Genomic DNA, 20,003 nt, shown 5'->3' with positions numbered 1-20,003 from the left:
CTTCAGAGGACATGGAGAAAACAGGCAACCATCAACTCAGCCACCTTGTCCACAGGCTGAGGTGGGGTGCACTTTTGGGGACCCCAGGGCAGGTGGCCCAGCTGTCATATTGATGATAGGATCACCTGGGTGGGACAGTGGGAGGAGGCAGTGGCAGGGGGCGGCCGCCCCACCATGCTATGTGTGCACCAGCCAGCTGTGCTCTGCTTTGCCATGCCCTGGCCTCCTGAGCCCTGTTCCCAGTAGCAGCAGGAAGCAGCCTCCACTACCTGATGCCCGCATAGGCACACCAAAGCAGGCGCACCACCAGTGGAAACTTCTGCTGCCAGTTGAGGGTGCCATGGGAGCGCTGCTAATCAGCTAGGTGGCATCTGAATTTTCCTGGGGGGCTGCTCAGGTTACAGGGAATACTGCTCCACAACGCTACTTTGGATAACACGGATGCTTCGGGGCACAGGGCTGGCAAGTCCAGAATGCATCAGAACCCCCATGGAGTACCACCTGGATGCTGGGGACATGGGGCGGACAGTCCAGAGCGCTGCAGAACCAGCAGTGCACCACCTGGATGCTGGGGACATGGGGCGGACAGTCCAGAGCGCTGCAGAACCAGCAGTGCACCACCCTGATGCTGGGAGCATGGGACAGGCAGTCCAGGGCGCTGCAGAACCGGCAGTGCACCACCCGGATGCTGGGGACATGGGGCGGACAGTCCAGAGCGCTGCAGAACCGGCAATGCACCACCCTGATGCTGGGGACATGGGGCGGACAGTCCAGAGCGCTGCAGAACCGGCAATGCACCACCCGGATGCTGGGGACATGGGGCGGACAGTCCAGGGCGCTGCAGAACCGGCAGTGCACCACCCTGATGCTGGGAGCATGGGACAGGCAGTCCAGGGCGCTGCAGAACCAGCAATGCACCACCTGGATGCTGGGGACATGGGGCGGACAGTCCAGGGCGCTGCAGAACCAGCAATGCACCACCCTGATGCTGGGAGCATGGGACAGGCAGTCCAGGGCGCTGCAGAACCAGCAATGCACCACCCGGATGCTGGGGACATGGGGCGGACAGTCCAGAGCGCTGCAGAACCGGCAATGCACCACCCGGATGCTGGGGACATGGGGCGGACAGTCCAGAGCGCTGCAGAACCAGCAGTGCACCACCCGGATGCTGGGAGCATGGGACAGGCAGTCCAGGGCGCTGCAGAACCAGCAATGCACCACCCGGATGCTGGGGACATGGGGCGGACAGTCCAGAGCGCTGCAGAACCGGCAATGCACCACCCGGATGCTGGGGACATGGGGCGGACAGTCCAGAGCGCTGCAGAACCAGCAGTGCACCACCCGGATGCTGGGAGCATGGGGCGGACAGTCCAGAGCGCTGCAGAACCAGCAGTGCACCACCCGGATGCTGGGGACATGGGGCGGACAGTCCAGGGCGCTGCAGAACCAGCAATGCACCACCTGGATGCTGGGGACATGGGGCGGACAGTCCAGGGCGCTGCAGAACCGGCAGTGCACCACCCGACACTGGGAGCCGAAGGTTGGCAGGGCCAGAGCGCTCCCGAATTCCCCCCTCCCCGCCCTGCCTGGCTGTGCCTGCTGCCCTCAGCGGGGCGGGGCGGGGCCTGCCTGGGGGGTTGCTGATTCGCTCTCGGGCCCGTCAATCACGGTGGGAATTTCCAGAGGAGGCGGTGCTGACGCACTCTTCCTGCTGCCGTCGGAGCCGAGGGCACCCTGAGCGGTGGGTCACGGGCCCCGGGACAGGTAGGGCGGGGGGCCTCGCTGCCTCCTTAAAGGGGCTATGTCCCCCGGAGGGGAGGGCTGTGGTAGGGGTGGGCCGGGAGGGCTGGTTGTCTGTGAGGGGCGGGGCGGGGCGGGGCGGGTTGGTTGTGGGGGAGAGGTGGGGATGGGCCGGCTGTGGGGGGAGGGGCGGGTTGGCTGTGGGGGAGAGGTGGGGATGGGCTGGCTGTGGGGGGAGGGGCGGGTTGGCTGTGGGGGAGAGGTGGGGATGGGCCGGCTGTGAGGGGAGGAGGTTTTGGTTGTGGGGGAGAGGTGGGGATGGGCTGGCTGTGGGGGGAGGGGCGGGTTGGCTGTGGGGGAGAGGTGGGGATGGGCTGGCTGTGGGGGGCGGGGCGGGTTGGTTGTGGGGGAGAGGTGGGGATGGGCCGGCTGTGAGGGGAGGAGGTTTTGGTTGTGGGGGAGAGGTGGGGATGGGCTGGCTGTGGGGGGAGGGGCGGGTTGGCTGTGGGGGAGAGGTGGGGATGGGCCGGCTGTGGGGGGCGGGGCGGGTTGGCTGTGGGGGAGAGGTGGGGATGGGCCGGCTGTGGGGGGAGGGGCGGGTTGGCTGTGGGGGAGAGGTGGGGATGGGCTGGCTGTGGGGGGAGGGGCGGGTTGGCTGTGGGGGAGAGGTGGGGATGGGCCGGCTGTGGGGGGCGGGGCGGGTTGGCTGTGGGGGAGAGGTGGGGATGGGCTGGCTGTGGGGGGCGGGGCGGGTTGGTTGTGGGGGAGAGGTGGGGATGGGCCGGCTGTGAGGGGAGGAGGTTTTGGTTGTGGGGGAGAGGTGGGGATGGGCCGGCTGTGGGGGGCAGGGCGGGTTGGTTGTGGGGGAGAGGTGGGGATGGGCTGGCTGTGGGGGGAGGGGCGGGTTGGCTGTGGGGGAGAGGTGGGGATGGGCTGGCTGTGGGGGGCGGGGCGGGTTGGTTGTGGGGGAGAGGTGGGGATGGGCTGGCTGTGAGGGGAGGAGGTTTTGGTTGTGGGGGAGAGGTGGGGATGGGCCGGCTGTGGGGGGCAGGGCGGGTTGGTTGTGGGGGAGAGGTGGGGATGGGCTGGCTGTGGGGGGCGGGGCGGGTTGGTTGTGGGGGAGAGGTGGGGATGGGCTGGCTGTGAGGGGAGGAGGTTTTGGTTGTGGGGGAGAGGTGGGGATGGGCCGGCTGTGGGGGGAGGGGCGGGTTGGCTGTGGGGGAGAGGTGGGGATGGGCTGGCTGTGGGGGGAGGGGCGGGTTGGCTGTGGGGGAGAGGTGGGGATGGGCTGGCTGTGGGGGGCGGGGCGGGTTGGTTGTGGGGGAGAGGTGGGGATGGGCTGGCTGTGAGGGGAGGAGGTTTTGGTTGTGGGGGAGAGGTGGGGATGGGCCGGCTGTGGGGGGCAGGGCAGGTTGGTTGTGGGGGAGAGGTGGGGATGGGCCGGCTGTGGGGGGCGGGGCGGGTTGGTTGTGGGGGAGAGGTGGGGATGGGCTGGATGTGAGGGGAGGAGGCTTTGGTTGTGGGGGAGAGGTGGGGATGGGCCGGCTGTGGGGGGCAGGGCGGGTTGGTTGTGGGGGAGAGGTGGGGATGGGCTGGCTGTGGGGGGCGGGGCGGGTTGGTTGTGGGGGAGAGGTGGGGATGGGCCGGCTCTGAGGGGCGGGGCGGGTTGGTTGTGGGGGACAGGTGGGGATGGGCCAGCTGTGAGGGAAACGGGGGTGCTTTGTAGGGGCTGGTTGCTGGTGGGGGCTGGGCCAGGCTGGGCTGGGAGAGCTGAATGTTTGTAAAACAAACTGGGGCTTGACCAGTGGGTCTGGTCTCCACTCCCCTCCTCGGACCCAGCAGTTTGGCCATCTCCAGGGGTGTTCTGCTGTCCCCACTGCTGCCCCTCACCCACCCTGCTGTGGGGCTCTTGGGAAGGAGGCAACTAACCTAATGGGGAGTGAGATGTTGATGCCCCCCCACCCCCCATGTGCAAGCTGTTATTGCAAAGGTGGGGGGGTGATGGAAGTGACACCCTCTTCTGCTTCCTCATGGCTGTGGGGCTTCTGGGGTTTTGTTCCTTCTCAGCCGGCCTGTGCCAGTCGGTTCTTTAGGGGCTGGTGGTGGGTTCAGTGCTGTGGAAGTCAGGTTTGGGACGGGGGTAAAGCCACACCCTCTCCCACCCTCTCAGTGAGTCTTCGCCATCTCAGGCATTATCCCTATCCCAGTGACTAACTCTTTCTGAGCCTGACTGGAGGAGTCATGGAACAGCTGAGACACGGTGTCCACTGGACAAATCATGAGACATCACACCGCAGTGCAATCACTCCAAAGACCCTCAGCAGTGTGGTTCTCCCCAGGAAGGCCCTTTGGACATGATGTGTGTGGAGGTTGGGCATTACTTGCTGCCCATGCACTTATTGCGAGGACCTTGGGGGGTGTCCCAGGAGCTAGGGTGCTGCTGATTGTGGGTGTCAATTACAGAACTGTCTTGAGGACAGTGTCTGTCACAATAGTACCCCTAAAATGGCAGCCTCCAGAAGAAAAACCTGGCTCATTCCCAGGAGCTGTTTGAGGTTCTCTGGTGAGTCCTTGCATTCTGTGTCGCTCGCCTTATTGATGCCCTGGTGACACATGGTATTTTTAATCCAAATGTCTCAGTGGAATTCATGAACATGCGTTAAGTAAACCTTGCAACATCCTGGGATAATGAAACCCAGGATTATCTCTGATGTGCTGATGGAGACACTGATCCTCAGAGAAATTACTTGTTTAGCTCACTTCACCAGAATGTAGAACCCAGGATGCCTGACAACCTATCCTCTGATCTGATCACTAGACACGACCTTCTCTGCTAATGGTATGCAGACCAACCAAATCACCAGGGGAGCATCACACAGGGAACGCCTCAAAACTGACCTCAGTAAAGTGTTTGGTGGACACCCCGTTTTGTGTGCTGCAAGTCAAAGGCTTAGATGGTGGAGTGATGAGGAAAAAACCTCAATAGTCAATCCAGCTGATTTTTGTGAGTAAGACACATGTTCTCTCTGCAGTTTGTCTTTCCAGATTTTCATTTACCTGGCTTTGAGAGGCAAAGCTGAGCCAAGGAAAATGTAACTTGCTTTTTGTCTCTGAGCTGTGTAGTCCAGGGACCATAGTTATGTTAGTCTGTAAGGTGCCACAGGACCCTTCATTGCTTTTAGGGACCATAAGTGATTCACAGAGTGCTTGCCTAGTGGTCCAGGGTACTAGCTGGTCATATGGGGCTGGCATCTCTCCTTGCTTCCAGTTGTTGCACGACACAAAGACAACTAAAAATATTACCTAGTAATAATGTGTAGCGGTAACTTATATTTTGGAAAAGTAATATGGCAAAACATCTGGTGAAGCTGGTCTTTGCCCACAAACGCTTGTGCTCCAAAATATCTGTTAGTCTGTAACGTGCCACAGGACTTCTTGTCTGTATCTTCGAGAACAACTAACATGGCTATCTCTCTGATACATGGCAAAACGCAATCTCCAGTAAGTTATCAGAAGGTATTGAGTACAACTTCTGGTTTCAGAAAGTGGAAGAATTCGCCAGTGGAACAAATTGTTAAGCAATCCATTTGTAAGGCACCTAAAGGGTACAACGTGGATTTTTAAAGAAGAAATCATGCCATACCTGCCTAATATCCTTATTTGACAAAGTTATTGTCCTGGTGGATGCATGGAAGCACTAGACGTGATGTATCTTGATGTTATTGTTTGCTACAAACCCTTGTGACATTCTCATAAACAAGCTAGGGAAATAGGGTCCAGATGAAATTACTATAAGGTTGTTGCATAACTGGTTGAAAGATCATTCTCAAACGGTAGATCTCAGTGGTTCTCTGAAACGCTGGGGGGATATAGTTAATGGGGTTCTGTAGGGTTCTGTCCTATGTCTGATACCAGTCAATATTTTATTAATGACTTAAAATAGAGAGTATGCTTATAATATCTGCAGACAAGAAGAAGTTTGGAAACACTTTGAACCACAGGATTAGGATTCAAAATAACGGTGATAAATTGGAGAATTGATCTGAAATGAACAAGATGAGGTGAAATACAAGTACAAAATATTACACTTTGAAAGGAAAATCAATTGCAGACGTCTAAAACAGTGAAGAGCTGCTGAGGCAGCAGTACGGCAGAGAAGGATCTGGGGGTTAAAGCAGGTCACAGACTGAATTTGTGATGCTTGACTTAAACCCTTGTACTCCAAGTGGAGCACAGGTCATCTGCAAGTCTCCTCCGCTTCACTCTGTCTCGGGACTAAACTACCTGGTTCCATAAGTACCTCCCGTTGTCGTCCTTCAGTCTCAGTAGATCTTCTCCATGTTGTCCGAGATCCTCCTCTTTTGTGTTTTTCCTGGTGGGTTCCATTTGAGAGCTTGACTGTCTACGCTGGATGATGGTTTTCTGAGAGCATGGCCCAGCTGTCCCCACTTTCTTCTCTTGATTTGAATGTCTGTTTGGTTCTTGTCCTGCTCTGTTCCAAAGCTCCTCAAGTGTGACAAAGTCTTGCCATTTGATATGAAGGATGTACCTCAGGTATCTGTTTATGAATGTCTATAGCTTGTGATAACAATCTAATAAATGGGTGAAAAAATCATGATCATTCTGGGGTGTAGTCACAGGAAAGTAGTACAGTAAACCCTCAATATGTGGCTTCAGGTTGCGTATAACTTGCTTTAACATGAGTTAAGCACAACTTAAAGCTGCTCTGCGGGCAGCTAGGCAAAGTAAGAGCCCCTTCCCCCAGCCCTGTGGCTGTCAGCCTGGTGGGCTGTTCAGTTTCCTGAGTCCTGCAAGTGGTTGGGAGCTGGGAACCAAGCAGCAGATTGGCTCCCAGCTCCCCTCTGTTTGCAGAGCTGGGAAACTGACCAGGGCAGTAACCTAGGTCAGTTTCCTGGATCCAGGAGTCCAAGAGAGCAGGGAGCCAGACTGCCCTGGCTGCTCTCCACTGACTGGAGCCAGGAAACTGACCATGGCTGCTGCCCTGGTCCCTTTCCTGGCTCTGCAAGGGGAAGGGAGCCAGGAGCCAGGCTGCCCCCTGCTTCCCACCTCTCTGGGTGTCAGGAAACTGACCAGCCCTCCAGGGCTGGTCAGTTTCCTGGTTCCTGCAAGCCTTGGGAGCCAGGAATGGTTGAGCTGGCAGCCTGATTCCTGTCTCCCTGCCCCCCACGCTCTGACTAGCATGAAAATTTGAGTTACGTGGGGGTTGCAGGAATGCAACCTCTGCATAAGTCAAGGGTTTCCTGTATGTGAAACAAAAGAGGTAATTGTCCTTCTTTACTAAGCGCTAGCAGGGCTGCAACCAAAGTACTTTATCCACTTCTGGGCGTTGTACTTTCAGAAATATGTGGACAAATTTGAAAGACTCTAAAGAAGAGCAGCACATAATAAAGGATTTAGAACAACTGTCCTCTGGGGAAATCTTTAAAATAATGAGGATGGTTGGTCCTGAGGGAAAGACAGCTGAGGGCGGCCCCTTATAAGTCTTCACATCTCTGAAGAGGGTGATCAGTCATTCCTTGTGCCAACTGAAGGTAGGCCAAGAAGTCAACTTAATCTGCAGCAAGGGAGAGTCTTACCTAAAAGACTAGTTGAGTATTGCAATAGGCTTCCAAGTGAGTTTGTGGAATGCCCATCATTGGAGGTTTTTAAGAACAGATTAGATAAACCTATCTGGGATGGTCCCCGTTTATTTGTATTTATCTGTAAGCAGAGGGGGCTGAACTGAATGACTTCTCGAGGTTCTTTCCAGCCCTTTGTGTATATCAGTGTTGCTTAAACTTTTTCAGACCAGGGAACGCCAAACAATAATATTTTTATGTGGAACACCTATGAAAATTTGTTCAAAAAATTGTCAGACACTTAAAAAAAAAAGCCCACCACCCCAAGCAGCAACCTATACAGCAAAACCAAAATGAAGTAATATAATCTGGTATCAGAGCAATGAAGAAGTAAAATTGTATCTGTTTTTTTTTTAAACAACAAAAGAATATAATACCATCAGTGTGTGATATCAAGGAAGTGTCAGACACAGAACACAGGTTAAGAAAGGCTGTTGTATATGATGCTCTGAAATACATGCAGTCTTTCCAATGTTACTTTTTTGCCTAAGCAATTTCTGTAGTGACCCCAGGGATCTTTTGTGGCTTGAAGTTGGAGGGGAGGTGTCCAGGAACCAGTGTCTCTGTTAAGATGGGGCAGAGGGCTGGACTCGATGGCCTCTCGAGATCCCTTCCAATCCTAGTATTCTATGATTCTATGTGCATTTTACTACGGCAGAGGTTTGAGAGCCCCTGGATTCTGAAATGAGGCATGCAGGTAACTTTCTGTTGAGTGGTTTCAGAGCGTTAGCCATGTTAGTGGTTTTCAGCTTGAGTCTGGTGGCAATTGCTAAGGACTCGGTTGTTAATCTTTAGGGTGCCACTGGACTCCCTGGTTTTTTGTGTTGATTGAGTTTTGCTTACTTTTCCTCTGTCCAAACCCAGTGCACTAGCTAGCAAAGCTGACACTGGAGTGGACCCAGTGAGGTGTCACAGTTCCTAGCTGTGGTGAGCTTCTCCCCAGAGGCAGCACTCCTGGAGTGGCACCCTCTGGTCTGTGTGCCTCCAGAACAACCACTCAGCCCCAGGGAGAAGAGGCAGCCCAGACTGAGCATATGCCAAACCTAGCAACAGTTTCTTTGTCCTTATCACCACTTAGTACATGCTAGGGTCTGTGCAGTGATTGTTGAGGATATATCTGGGTGTGTGCTGTGATTGTTTGTTTGTTTTCCCTGCTACTGCTGCTGGGTAGGATATGGCACTGAGAGCCAGGCAGCTAGTTTAAACCTTTATGGCATCCCTCTTTCCCTCCAGACTAATGTTAGCAATGATTTGAAAGTCCCTTCCAAGCACTGTAGTGAGCTGCTACTGCTGCCTGCCATAGCCAGCTCTCTTCTAGGGTCTCTGGCTGCTGTCCTCTGTTTGAGCATGACGTAAAATCTAGGCCAGGGTCCCACACTGGCTGTAGCTCAGCCGACTTACTCATGTGAAGGTTGAACCATTTGACCTCAGTTATTTCCTTAGCGATGAGAACACCCCTATCTCTCCCATAAATACAAGGCCTGGCTGTCCTGTCTCAGAGTGCAGCCAGAGTGAACTCACCTGGGGAGTATGCAGTATCTCTCTAGCCTTCGGGGGGGATGGTGGGTGGGCAGTTCGAGTCCATGGCTAGCCCAGGGAAGGACAGCACAGTGCTTAGGGGACTAACCTGGGGCATGCAGAAGACCTAGGTTCAATGTTCTGTTCTGCCATTGACTTCCTGTGTGACCTTGGGCAAGTCCCTCTGTGCCTCAGATCTCATCTGTACAATGGAGATAATAGCAGTGCTCTGCCTCCTAAGGGACCATAAGTATATAAAAGATGCTCAGATTCTGTGACAAGGGAGTCCATAGAGAAGGCTGGTTGATCATTTTCTTATACACCAGGGGTCTTTTCTCTAGCTAACTTCCTTCCCAAGCAGGGAAGCCTGTTTTGACTCAGTCACCACCTGACTGTCTCTAGGATCCTGATATTATCCAGTGGTGCCAGCTCTCATTTTTAATTGTCTCTCATGACATTGATGTTTTCCCCAAATCCCCAGCTCCTGGCGTCAAGTTATTTCATGAGAAATTCAGCTTTCATTTAACAAACAAATAAATGAATTCACACTGCTTGCTTTTGTGGAGAACTCAAGCTGGGAAATCTGACCGCCTCCATACAGGCTCTGAAACCAGAAGGCAAATAAATCCAAACCTTTCGATTTTGAAACCCAGTCTCACAGTTTTGGAACACTTGTTTGGAAGTCCTGTTCCCTCACCATTTCGTTATCTGATCTCACCTGTGCCCTTTGTTGCCAGAATTAAAATGTAACCTGTAGGGTTGTTGCTGGGTTTTGGTTTTCATTCTACAGGATGATTATGCATCCGAGGCTTGCTTTTTCTTTTCTATACAGATGGGCATCCAACGTCAGTTTAATATTTGTATTATCCTAGTTCCTAGCAGTCCTCGTCATGGACCAAAACCGCAGAACACTCAGTGTTTGTACAAGCACAGAACACAAAGACATCCCCCACCTCAAAGAGCTTAGAATGAACACAGCAAGTTGTCAGTCATTTTTCTGACGTCCAGGACCAGACTGGAATACATACCAGTTCACAATAATACTCCTTTATGTATTACTAATACACACGTTCACCTTGGCCCACCTCCTACCCTCAAACCCACTGTGCTTCCTGGACGATAAAGATGCTTTCTCAGAGGCAGTGTGGAAAGCTCAGCAAATGTGCTTCTCTATATTTGTAAAGCGTAGAATAGGTTTCCAGCACAGCTTGTGTTTTGTAATGATATTAGGTGTGAATGAATGAGCACCTCATAAGAGCTGAAGTAGACAGGTCTGTTCCAAAAGGCTTTTCAGTTATAAACATGCTGTGTCCTGCCTTTTAGAAACCACATTTCTAAGTATAGATACTAACAACGTCTGTGGGAAATCTGATCTGTTTAGAATGTGCCTTGGACCACACCTGAAAGGCTGGAGTTGTCATGGTGCAGCAGCATCACGTGCTGACCTCATCAGCGTGAGGGCAGAACAACTCCCCAAACATGTGGTGTGTTGGATAGTCAGATGTGCTGAATGGGTGGGTCTGGACCAGCGATTCTCAAACTTTATTGCATCATGGTCCCCTTTGGACAACATACATTACTGCACGACTCCAGGAGCAGGGACCAAAGGCCAAGCCTGACTGCAACTTGCTGCCCCCAGTGGTGTTCGTTGCAGGGAAGAGGGCGAAGGACCGAAGCTGAAGACCAAGAGCTTCTGCCATGGGCTGAGGGCATGGAGTGTTAGCAGCCCTGGGTGATGGGATTTGGGCTTCAGACTTTCTGGGGCCAACGGCCAACACCAGACTTGATGACCCCATTAAAATGTGGTGGTGACCCACTTTAGGGCCCCAACCTACAGTATGAGAACCCCTGATCTAGAGACATCTGAGGTCACTTAAGGTCTGGTGTTAGAGAGCAATCCGGATGACTCTGGGCATCTGTTGGAGGTGGAAGTGATAGCCTTGTGCAGGGCTGGAGTGTGTTATTGACAGCATTAGCAGTAATGCTAAGGCAGGAAGGAATGGGCAAGTCCTTCCCCTTATCTTATTTCTGCCCAAAACTTCTAAGGTTTTGGGCAGAGGCGATATATCAAGCTGCAGCCTCAGCTGTGGCTAAATGTATTTGTTTGTTGTCTCCCACAAAAATAGTGATGGGATGCTAGAGTTAGGGGCATTCACCCCAGATAGCTTCATCTGTGGTGTTTATCCTCAGAGCACCTAGAACAACAACAGTCAGACAAGACGTTTTTTGTCAATACCTTAAAACTGTTTCAAAAGGCAAAATAAGGGGTAGGAAGAGAATTGAGTCTGGAACGGTCTTTTCTTCTTGTAGGGGAAAGAGATCAGCTGATCCAATAATTCCCATTTAACCTGACCTGCAGAAAACAATTGGACACTTTTGCACAGGGCTCAAATTTCACTTGCCAATGGTGCGTACGAAACATTGGCTGGTGAGTGAAGGGAGCCTACAGGTGCTGAACCATCAGTTTTAACAGAGTTTCAGCTTTTATTTAAAATAAGATTTTTCAGCTCCTATGGTTGCAACTGGAACACGCCGCCTTCCTGAGTCTGCTGGTGGCTTCATTGCATTTGCTGCTTCTCAGAGTTTTCTCGAAGAGCAGCAGAGTACGCTACCCAAATTCTGCTTCATTTTAAGTGCTGCTATTTGGAGTTTGAAGGCTGCAGGGAAGGTATGTGAGTTTTACTCTGATGCTTTGGACAGCTGTGATCAGAAGCTGAGGCAGGTAGTGGTGCTAGGTGGGAGGAGGAATTAAAATACTCGGCCTAGGGTAAGGGTAGATTAATAGAGAGCTCTTATTTTCCCAGAAGAAGATGGAGTCTCCAAGCAGCGTCCATAGCCAACATCCTGCAAAGAAGACCATCCCCCCACACACCTTCTTATCGGGTCAGTGCTTCTAAAATCTGGGTACCAGTCCTTCTTTGCATTGGTCTCTGGCTAATAGATTTAATCCTTTGATGAGCAGCTGGTAATTGCTTCCAGTAGGAAGCTATAAGACACGTGGTTTACCTGCTTGCTAGCAAATGAGCTCCCTCTGCCTGGCCACCACCCCTTGGCTGTTACAAGAAGAGCTAGAAGATATTTTGACGAACTGCTTTTCTGGTGACAAATGCTGTTTCATCAGAACCAAACTGTTAGGTGGACATGTATCTGCCATGTCCAAATTGGACAGAAATGTCAAAGGGGAATTTTTCTTGGGTCTAGGATGGAATTTCTAGACGTTAGACTGGAGCCGAGCAGAGTAATTTCCAGGTGAAGAAGACATGCCCCTGCTGTCTCTTGAGTTGGTGCACAAAAACAAGAATTGTAGCCATAGACAGCAGGATGGGCCAGCTGCTGTGCTTACAAACCTGTAGGAGACCATAGGTACATACTGAGGGTAGCTAGTCTGTCTTGCAGCTTCTTCCACCAGGGCTACATTTTCTCTTTTGCTACATGCTTGCTCAGTCAGAGCTGGGCCGGTACGTCTGCTGAAGCTGGAAATTCCATCTTCCTCAGCTGCCGATGTAGAGGAGAAACCACAGACCAAGGCCAGAATAGGTGACAGTTCAGTGATTAGACTTCTCAGCTTGGGAGTTGGGAACCCTACTGTAAAGCAAATAGGGCAGGGACTAGAATGGCTAGTCCCTGTTGGCTGTTCTGGAGTGCATCTCTCCCTGAAAATCTTTCCAAAAATAAAAGGATCCAAAAGCTTCTGCGTCTTTCCATATCAGAATGAAAACATGTTTTGAAACCTTAAAATAGTTGTTTTTCAGGCAGCCCTTATTGTAAATCAAACTCTGGTGTGTTCTCTGCAGGCAGCTGGCCGGGAGTAACCCAAACTCTAGCCTGAATTCGCTGTAGCACAATCGGGGGTTTGTTCTCCTTGATTAACTCCTCACTCTGGAAAGTCCCTTCTCCCAAACAGCTCCCTGCCCTGCAAGTTTTCTGGCACATGCTTTCCCCGCAGGTTTCATCTGGCAGGGCAGCTGGGAGTGTGCTTCCCAACCTGGGAGAAGAGACATGCACTAGAACTACCAGAGCTGGTGTGCTAACAGCAGCAGCGAGCCTGTGGCTGCCAGCCGTTTATGTACCTGGGAGTTAGGTGGGTGCGTGGGAGGCTGATTTGTAGAATACTTGTGTCTGCCCTGAGGAACTACTAGAGTTCTCACCTAGATCTAAACTGATTTTAGCCCCCACAGTATCTACTCTCCTGTTCGCAGATGTCTGCGTTATATTTAGCTGCTTTCCAGTAAACAGGGCTGAAGCACTTTTGCTTTCATTCTGAGGAGAGAGTTGGCGTCCTCAGCAGGTCCCCTTTGGAAAGTCAAACCTGCTGCTGGAGTAGCTCAGGGGACTGCTTTCACAGCGTGGATTCCTGGTCTGTCCCGACTTTCTCTTGTGTTCTTCAAACACATGCACGGATTGACTGGCACTGAGTACCATTTCTCTGCTGTGCTGGGCCAGTGACTCCTAATACCTGGCACACCTGCTCCCTGTCCCTGCCGGTAGGAAGGGGCTTCTGTTCCAATTTCTCATGAGCGCCAGGGGCTTGCTGGGTGATTTGGTAGTGTATAAGGCAAGGGTGGGGAAGATGTGGCCCGCGGGCTGGATCCAGCCCACCAAGCCTTTTTATCCAGCCCATGGCTGGCATTTAGAGCTGGAGGGGAGGGAGTTTCAGGTGCTGCCCTCACCCCCAGCAAACTCTCTCAGATCCCATTGGCCGGTTTCCACATACTGTCCCTGTCACCAGCACAAGCTCTTAGATCCTGTTGGCTGGAAGCTGACCAGTGGGTGCCGAGAGATTTTGCTGGGGATGGGGGCAGGATGTCAAGCCCTCCCTCCCCACCTCCCCCCCACACAGAGAGCCACGTGGGACAGCAAGTGGGGTGCTGACGAGCAGGAAGGCCTGCCCGAGGACGCTGCTGGCCAAGAGCCGCTTAGGTAAGCGTCTTCTGGCCAGAGACTGCTTCTGTCACCACGCCCCAACTCCATCTCAGGCCTGCATCTGCTTCCACAGGTTTTTGCCCTGGGCAGAATCCTCTCCTGCGCCCATACCCCCACCTGGATCCTGTATGCCAACCTCCTGCCCTAGGTTACCATCCACGCCCTCTGCACCCTCTTCACCCAGAATCACAGGATCACATGGCTGGAAGGGACCTCAGGAGGTCATCTAGTCCAGCCCCCTGCCTAAAGCAGGATCAACCCCCACTAAGTCATCCCAGCCAGGACCTTATACAGCCAGGACTTAAAAACCTCAAGGGATGGAGAATCAACCACCTCTCTAGGCAACACATTCCAATGCTTCACCGCCTGCCTGGTGAAGTAGTTTTTCCTAATATCTAACCTACACCTCTCCTTCTTCAACTTCAGACAATTACTCCTTGTTCTGCCATCTGTCACCACTGAGAACAGTTTCTCACCCTCCTCTTTAGAGCTCCCCTTCAGGAAATTGAAGGCTGCTATTAAATCACCCCTCAGTCTTCTCTTCTGTAAACTAAATAAGCCCAAATCCCTCAGTCTCTCTTCATAGGTCTTGTGCTCCAGCCCCTTAATCGTTTTTGTTGCCCTTCTCTGAACCTGCTCCAGCAAATCCACATCCACACCCGGCAAGTCACAGCTCCCTCTCAGACCGTGCATCCACTCCTGCATCCCTCTCCCAGGCCAGAATCTTCTTCTGCACAGGACCTGCCCCACAACCCCTCCTTCACCCAACCTTCCTCTCAGACCCCACACCCTGTCCTGCAGCAGTCCCCTACCCTGAGCTCCCATCCACATCCAACTTCCGTCCCAGACCCCACACCACCCGTATAGAAAAGTGTGGCTCTTGATTTCTTACCAAAATCTTGGAGTGACCCGCCCCCCACCCCAGCCCCGGATCTGAGAGGTTTGTACGACACTGCACCAAGCGGCGCGGGAAGGGGTGCTCTGACACAGGCTCATTGGCGGGTCGGTGTAAACAGCAGAATTAGCTCTAAGGGAAACCTGGGCAACTTTGGGATGGAATGGTACAAGGAGGCTGCTTATGACAGCATGGGCAGGGCTCAGCAGCCTGGGGCTCACTGCCAGCTTCTAGCTTACATGTCAGGTTTCAGGGCTTCCCCTTTTGAGGCAGAAGGGGACTTTGGCCCACCCATGGACTCACAGGTGGAGTGACGCATTCTCTCACCAGTGCTGGCTGGTCCTTGCTCACCTCCGAAGGGTCTAACTGTGTGAGGATTGGGAAGGAATTTCCCCCTGGGTCTGCTTGGCAGTGGTCCTGGGGACTTTTTGCCTTCCTCTGTGGCGTGTGGGTGGAGGTCACTTGCCAGAGTTGTCTGGGTTATCTCATTTCATCATTTCCCTGCTATTTCTGGGCCTCAGGTGTTGGAGCACCTTGGTGCCGCCTTCTTGTGGGACATGTAGGAGCTTAGTCTTCTGTGGCTTGTCATTCTTTGTTCTAATTTTGGTTGTGAGGTTTGGGACCTGCGGGCTGGTGGTGTTAGTGGCCTGTGATATGCAGGAGGTCAGACTAGAGGATTTAGTGGGCCCTTCTGACCTTAAACTCTGACTCTGACTCTTGAGATCCTCCCACACACACTCTGAAAATGTCCCGTTACAGTCAGCCAGGAACAGCATAGAATCCCCTCGACTCCCTTCTCCCTAGTCACCTTCCACGCTGTTAAACTCATTTGACTGCAGTATGAACGCACCAACACAGTTTTCAGGGCCAGTTGAGAGGGTACAGTCATGGCTGTGAGAAGGAACACAGGGCTCACTGCCCTATACATCTGGGATTTCTTGTGGGGGACGGGTTAAGGGCCACATGCAGGCCCACTGTCTGATGGTCCAGGATCACAGCTTTGTGAGTCTCCCAATATTTGGTGGCCGGGGGAAGGGTCCTTAAAATCCTACCCCCCTGGCATGATGCGAGCCCATGAACATCTCCACTTTCATTTGAAGTAGCTGTGGCTACTCCTTTATCTCCCTCTCTACCCTTTCCTTTAAAAGACAACCGAGGCCTACAGTCCATGTAACTAACAAAACTGGGTCAGTTCATCACCTTTCCCACTTGGCATTCTCCCCATGATCTGTCTTTGGCTATAGATCATAAACCCTTTACAGCCAGGAATGTCTCTTCTGTGCTTGTACGGCCCCAGACACAACAGGGCCCCAGTTTCTACTCAGACCATAGGACACTGCTGTCATCTGTATTTGTTACTCAAAGTAAATTGCTAGCCTCATGTTGTGAAGCAAAGTTAAAAAATGGGCACTCCCAAGGGAAATAAAAGAACCTCACTGTTTATTATTTCTGAGCCAATCTCACGATTTCTGGAGACTCAGTCCATGCTTTCTTGGGGTTGTGCTCCTATGATGTGCTGGTGCCTAGGTTTGGCAGTGTGGGTAACGGCAAGTGTACTGTCTTCTGCTCTAATTAACCTTGACCATGCCAGCATTTTTCAATGAAGGGCTTGTGGAAGGAAAAGATGATGCCAACAACTGTGGCTTAAAGCTAAGGTGTCTGTTGTCCTAAGGCTCTAAGTAGTTGGCTCTGTGGCTCTGCTATTGTTCTGTTGATACTAGCTGCTCTTCTGTTGCCCAGAAGAAAATATTTTTTTCTTTTCCATTTGTCTAGCTGCTGCTGTTCCTCTTTTTTTTTTTTTTTTTTTTTTTTGTGTAAAGGAGCATGTTCCTAACACTGCCCAAATAATGCAGCTTCTTATTGCTTCCTCTTCTGTACAGTAGACCCCTGAGTTACACAAAGGTTGCGTTCCTGGGCAACCTTGTGTAACTGAAATTTTGTGCAAGTCATGAGGAGCTAGGAACCTGGTTGGCTCCCAGCTCCATGCACTTGCGAGAGCCAGGAAACTGACCAGTCAGTTTCCTGGCTCCCAGAGTGGTGGGGAGCTGGAACCAGGTGGCAGCCTGGCTTCCATCTCTCCTCTACTGGCAGGAGCCAGGAAACTGACCACACATTGCTCATCAGTTTCCCAGGTCCTGCCAGTGCAGCTGAGCTGGGAGCCAGACTGCCATCAGGTTCCCAGGTCTCTGCCACTGCTAGGGACTGGGAAACTGACCAATGCAGTAGCGCTGGTCAGTTTCCTGTCTCCTGTGAGTGGCTAGCCCACTGCTCACAGGAGAGGGGAAACTGACCAGCACTATTGTGCTGGTCAGTATCCCTGCTCCTGTCAGCCTGACTCTTGGCTGCAGCCACTGACAGGAGAGATTTCCATGCTCCTGTCAGTGGTGGCAGCCCAGAACCCGCTATTGCCCCGACAGTAGCCAAGAAACTGACCAGCACAGCAGCTGGTCAGTTTCCCCGCTCCTCTGAGTAGCAGGGAGCAGGCACCTGGCAGCCCAGAGTCAGGCACCAGCTTCCCACCACTCAGAAGTCAGATTAACCTGAGATACGTGCAAGTCGAGTGCATGTACCTTGAGGTTCTACTGTATATGGACCTTGCCAAGAAGAGAAATGATCTGCAAACGGTATTTTGTTCCTAGTGAGAAGGTTGGTATAAAACCTATAGGGGACAGCTTTTGGTGGGTCACACCTAAAAGGCTGCCATGGTGTATTCTATTCCCCAGTGGTGGCGAGTACTAGAAGTTTGTAACAAATGCTCCACTTCCAACAGGTCGTTTTTCGCATTGTCACTGCTGGGCGGCTGATAAGTAACCTCTTGAGATTTTTTAAATAATGTGAATGGGGGAGCTGGCCATGGCCAGTGGAATCTAACAACAATCAGAAACACATTGCAGGGCAGCTGGAAGTATCTGAGAATTTAGTGTCCCTTCTAGCAGAAGGCACATGGGATTAGTTTGAGCCTCTTACGAGTCCAGGAAACACTGTGTAATTTTTTTCCCTCCCAGCTTTGCTAATGAACCTCAGTCCTGAGCTGTGCTGGCTGCAGGAGGCCAGACATGAGTCTGTCTGTCAAGGACTGTCATTCACTGATGATTGAGGTCACCAAAGTTGTCATGACCATAGGCAGATGTCAACTTGGGTCTCCTGAAGTGAAAGTCTAGTCCCTGGATCTTCTGTCCTAGCAAACTCGTGAGTGGCTTCTATTTTCTGCTCTGTCAAAGAACCCTTTCAGAGGAGGCTGAATCCCCAGGGAAATTCAAAGGAAGCTGTGTTGTGTAATTTGCATTAGACTATGTCTATTGAATTATAGAGTGCAGGAGAGGAAGGAAGTTGTTTGTATTCTTCCTGGCATGAACGTGACTATGGGTCTGTGATGTTCTTCCCTGGGACTTCATGGCTGTTGCTACACCATCCACTGGGGCTGCTTGCAGCTTGGTGGTAGCAACAGGAACAGACCTGAGGTCAGCCTGCTCCAGATGCAAAACTGTGAGTGGAATAGGCCCCAGTGTTCACACCTGAGCAAGGGGTTTTGAAGGGATGTTTAAAAGCGCAAGTCTGAATGAGCTCCACGGATTGTGTATGGGGTACTTCAGGTTACTCGAAGGTCTTTAGTTGCCCTCAAAGAGTTCCTATACCTGCCTGGTTCCAGGAGAGACTTTGCTTGGGAACACTCCCCGCTTAAGCATGTTGAATAGTAACAGCATGGCAGTTCTGGATAACCCCTGGAATTTTTCCGGGCGTTATTGGAATGTGGGGTGCAGTGTAGGGCTGGATTCTACCAAATATTGCCCACTGCCTTTGTGCTGTCCACAGCACTCACAGGTCCCTGTCGCACCCACATGGGCACTAAGTCAACGCGATCCCCATTTTGCATAAGGATCCTCACAGGGGGTCATAACAGAGATATTGCCGTGTTAGTCTATATTCTGTCAAAACAAAAAGGCAGTCCAGCTGCCCACCTTGATTACAATCTTTCTGATTTGTCAACCTTGATAACAATTTTTGGTTCTCTGTGCTTTATATATTGAGTCTGTTCTTGTCTGGCGATGTCCTGAAGAAGCGGGTCTGTCCCACGAAAACTCATCACCTAATAAATTATTTTGTTAGTCTTTAAAGTGCTACTGGACTGCCTTTTTGTTTTCACAGGGAGTCAGTATTGCTGTTGTGTGAACCCAGGAGTCTTGCCTCATAGTCCTGGTCGCACTGCTTCTCCTTTTTTAATTTTGTTTTGATGCTGCCTGCTTGTTAAAATCAGCTGAGACAGGAGGGAGAGCTCTAAGCAAGGGTTAGCACCCGGTCAGTTTTCACTGTTCCACAAAAATATCTGCGATATCAAAAACAAACAAACAAACAAACAAAAATGAAAAAAAGAAACCAAAAAACCCTGTGTGTAATAGGGTTGCAAACCTTGAAAATATTCACAAGCTGAAAATAATAATAAAAAAGGCATTTGGATCAATTCTGAGCAATTTTTAGTGCTTTTCTACTGCCACTAGTTTAATTCTGAAACAGTGATTTCAAACTGAAATGTCAAAATGAAATATTTCAACAATTTATAAACTTTGACAGTCTGTTGTTTGGTTTTTTTTTCAACTGAAAACAACTTTTGAAGGCAACCCTTTCCCTGAGTGGTTTCATTTTCAACAAATTACTATTTTTACACCCCCCCACCCTCAAAAAAAATCATCTGACATGGCTGACTAGCTGTACTGGGAACACACCGGGCACAGGGGAGAGATCTGAATCAGGGAGAGGAAGAGAAGTTCCCTCATACTCTTAACGAAAGAGCAAGAACTGTTGTTGTCTCCCCCCTTACCAATCTCCAGTGCTGCCGACTTGGCACTGATGGCTCATTTGGTTGTACTTGTCTCCCAGATGCTATACTATAGCTATGTGGCTATAGAGACATGTGACATTCTTGATCTTTAATCTGAATTCTCCCCCACCCACTCTTGCCTCTCATTTCTCCTTGTGCTGAGTTGTTATAAAAGCCTTCCCTTGAAAGGTCTCTGCGTTTCCGCCCAGCAGGCTGAGAGCAGAGCTGGTGGGCAGGTGACCGCAGTCCACCTTGCGTGACTGTGTCTTCCCCCCCCCGCCCCCGACCTCTCTTGAGGATGTTGCGCTCTCCCTCAGATAGTCTCATGACTTGGGCGGAGTCGTCATTGCTTGTTGGAAAGGCCAAAACAGCTTGAACTCCACCCCACCTCCTCCACACATGCAGCTGAAGAATGGTGAAGTTCATGGCTGTAACTCAGAACATGAACAAAACTTCTAGTAGCTGCAAGCAG

The 20,003-nt window shown here is 51.5% G+C and overlaps 1 protein-coding gene across 1 annotated transcript in view; it reads left to right on the top strand.

Moving 5' to 3' along the window:
• Positions 1-1,688: 1,688 nt before the first annotated feature.
• Positions 1,689-20,003, top strand: part of TNIP1 (TNFAIP3 interacting protein 1) — a 54,269-nt gene continuing 35,954 nt past the window's right edge. Inside the window, exon 1 of the mRNA XM_075010031.1 lies at positions 1,689-1,764. The gene's annotated coding sequence lies outside the window, so the exon portion shown is untranslated. The remainder of the gene's footprint in view (positions 1,765-20,003) is intronic.

Source organism: Carettochelys insculpta, chromosome 15, assembly GCF_033958435.1.
Source record: "Carettochelys insculpta isolate YL-2023 chromosome 15, ASM3395843v1, whole genome shotgun sequence".
In the NCBI taxonomy this organism is placed as follows: Eukaryota; Metazoa; Chordata; order Testudines; family Carettochelyidae; genus Carettochelys; species Carettochelys insculpta.
Note: the sequence above shows the minus strand (reverse complement) of the source record. Positions and strands in the feature narration are given on the sequence as shown.